Here is a 3,685-nt window from a genome sequence, read left to right on the forward strand (position 1 = left end):
CAAAACAAATTTATTTGCCGTTGGATAAAAAAATCAGTCTGCGACCCTGGCTGAATTCTGTGCCTCGTAGGAACGTTCCAAAGAACACTCTGAATGCTGTGAATGCACTTCCAGGCTGAAGCCAGTAAAGAAGGTGCCAAAATGTCCAGCTGAAAACAGGTGCCATGTATCGCCTAGTTAGTTGAGTAACAGTAGGAGCAAATGATCCAAAAATGGAACCAACTGTAGGCAAAAGTTACTAAAACAGAAATGGTTTGGGTGATCTGATTTGAGAGATCATCATTGAGTTTCAGAGCAATTTCGTTGCTAACAGAGTTATTTCAATCACGACTATCAAGAATAACAGGATGTTCAGATGTTTACTCTCATTTGAAAGCTAACAAATGTTAAAACCGCTAGCAGAACACACAAGCCTCCTAGGTAACAGAAATAGCAGTGTCAGAAAAATCTGCATTATCTTCCATCTTTTCCTTGATTTTCAGTTTTCATAGGAAGGACAACACAGAGGACCAGCTTATACCTACACATATAATGAATTGAATTATTAGATGTGAACTTTGAGATGAGGGAAATAGTATCTGTTAGGATGGGCAGTAAGCAAATCTGACCTCCGTTCAGGAAGGAAACATTACCTCTATTTCCCAAGGATGTCTGCTATACAAATATCCATGAAACAATAATCCAGAAAAAGACAGTCCATGTTTCTGCATATAAAATCTATCATTTACAACCTATTCTGGATATAACTTAAATAATTCTCCACTCTTGTCTTACAGGGTTCAAAAGGAGAAGCTAATCTGAATATTAGATGTAGTGTTAGGTTATGGAAGCCTGCAATTTCCCCTCCTAATTGAAAAGATAACTCTCAGAGTTAAGTTGTTAAAAGAGAAATCATTATAACCAATGATACACCTTTAACTTCTCTCTCTGTAAATCAAATCTCCATATTCTCTCTCTCTCTCTCTCTCTCTCTCTCTCTCTCTCACACACACACACACCCACCCACACACACACACACAAATAGTGCTTACCTCCTTTTAATGTCTAGAAAACTGCGTGTTTTTGCTTTAAGCATTTTTGTCCTAATTCAGGGGATAATTTAATGAAATGATTCTAATGTTATTCAAGCTTAAAAGTACCTATTAAAACTGGCAGTTATTATTACAGAATCTTTAAGGAAAGTAATGTGTATGAGACTGCTGGGTCAAGACAGCCACTTATATACATGCATCAGAAAATCAACAACAATTAGAAGAAAACCAGGTGCTTAGAAACTTTAAGGATAAGATAAAAGCTAAGTAGACCAAATTTTCCATAGCCCAGAGGCTGTGGTTGTGAGCAGAAGATGAAGAAGAGGTATATCCACTCTCAATGCACCCCACAATCTCTCCTGACTCCCAGCGCATGAGCTCTCCCCTGGCCCAGCACACACCACCTCCCAGTGCTTAACATGTCCTCACTTGCACCCCACCGCTCTCTCCCAGCATCGCACCTTCCCTGGTACTCCACCTGTGCTTTTCACTGACCCTAGCTACAAAACACTTGGACTACGAAAAAATCCCAAACAACTTTAAAATTACCTCCACTGCTCCCCCCATCTTTTTTCATGCTCCTTTTGTTTTGTGGTTGCTATTATTTATCTCCTGCACCACTTTACAGTCAACTATCTGTACATGAAACACCATCTCTCACACCCCAAACAGCTACATTTTTCAAAGTCAGCACTCAATCTCAATTTAATTAAAGAAGCAGGAAATACAGGCACAAATAAGTGAACAACATACAAATCCAATGGAATTTTCTGAAGAAGAAAAACTGGGTAAGAAAAAGCAGTAAAATAATTGGTAAAATTGATATTCAGGTACTCTGACAGATGGAGAAAAGGATCAGGAGCACTATGGGGGGGGCAGAAAACCTAGAAAACTTACAACTACAGAAAAACAAATAGAAACACAAATGATTACACTAAGAATTAGACAGTACTTTAAAAGAGCAGAATTACAGAACTGAAACAATGGAAAGCCAAATTAGTGAGTTTGAAGACAAATCTCTCTTCTCCAATCTACATGACAATCAACAAAAAGAGTAAAAAAAAAAACCAATCTGAAGAAAGCCTATGAATTATTCAGGACACTATCAAGAGGAATAACAGGTCTCATTGCGATTGCAAAACCGGAAAAACAAAAAAATACCCAGAGAAAATAATCCTGGAAGCAAACATCCTCAACAATATAAAAGAGGAAAAGAAGCTGAGAGAACACTAAAAAAGGATATACCTCAAAAGAGAAGCATCGTGACATACCATAGATAAACTTTCCAATTATGAAGGACAAGAAACAAATGTGGAGAACAATTCAGGGGGAAAGAGAACCAATGAGAATAAACTTGGATTTTTTTTCAACAGAAATCATGCAAACAAGACAACAAAATGACATATGTAAAACCCTGAAATTAAAAAAACAAAAACAAAAAACAACTGACAACTAAGAATCTTACATCCAGTAAAATGATCCCTCGAAGAAGGGAGGAAAAGAAGTGTATTTCCGAACAAGGGGAAATTAAAGTAATGTGTAAACACAAAACAAGCTTTACAAAAACAACAACTAAGGGTAGTACAGCAGCCATAAAAGTGAGATTAACACACAAGGCTATACCACCCAGAAATGTATTTATATAAAGTAGTATTCAACTAAAACAAGAATGCAGGACTGAACATAGGGACCAGTGATTTCAATCCACAATGAAAAAAAATACAAAGGAAAAAGAAGAAGAGGTGTAGGTGCAAAAATGCTAATGGAAAGGAAGACAAGTAATTTGCAAAGAGAACAGAGGCTTTTAATTATTGGAAGAAAATAATAAAAAGATACCCTCAACAAAAATGGTAAAAATTCATCAAAATAAAAAAAGAAAATGACAAAAACAAGTAAAAAATAAATTAACAGCAAATTACAAGAGGACCAAAAATCCAAAAGCAAAAGGAATTCAGCGTAGACATTTAGAAAGAACAAAGGAACCAATAGCATCACACACACACACACACACACACACACACCCCAATAAAAGCTCGGCAAAATACCAGCAACCAACCCACAGATATCCACAGCACTGAATGCAAATGCAATACATGCACAGTCAAGAGACAGAGGTTGATCAAACAATAGGGCTTATCGATATGCTGTTTACAAGAAACATTGCTTAGACATGAAGACAAAATGAACTAAAAATAAAAGTATGGGGAAAATATATCAAGCTAATGGCAATCAAAAAAGGAGTGGCAATATTTATCTCTGAAAAAAATGAACTTCGAGGTTTCCAGGGAAAGGCAGCAAGCGGGATCCCTAACTGTGCAGGCTTGAGGCATCTGGCTCTTCATGGTGGCAGACAGAGGGTGGTGGGAGTGGACTGGAGGAGGGAGGAAAAAGGGAATGGCGGGAGAGGGACCAGGGAAAGTATTGGGGGCAATATCATGAGGTTGGAGTTTTGGTAAGAGTTTGTGGAAGATGGTGCCTGTTGTGATAGGGAAATTTGGTGAACAGCCTCAAACTAAATAACTCACTAGGGAAGAGATATGAAATTATTTAAAAGAGCAAGAGGATCAAAACACACTTATTGTTTATGCAAAAGTTGCACGGAAGTCATATATTGGAATGAAAAAAAAGGATTTTTTTGCCCTTCTTGTGTGTAT

At 37.3% G+C, this 3,685-nt stretch overlaps 1 pseudogene; it reads left to right on the forward strand.

Annotated features, from left to right (window-relative positions):
* The first annotated feature begins 3,476 nt into the window (after window positions 1–3,476).
* The window catches only part of LOC101662074, a 1,472-nt pseudogene continuing 1,263 nt past the window's right edge, over window positions 3,477–3,685 (forward strand).

Source organism: Echinops telfairi, unplaced genomic scaffold (genome assembly GCF_000313985.2).
Source record: "Echinops telfairi isolate 266 unplaced genomic scaffold, ASM31398v2 ScPeMD7_7419;HRSCAF=8457, whole genome shotgun sequence".
Taxonomy (NCBI): domain Eukaryota; kingdom Metazoa; phylum Chordata; class Mammalia; order Afrosoricida; family Tenrecidae; genus Echinops; species Echinops telfairi.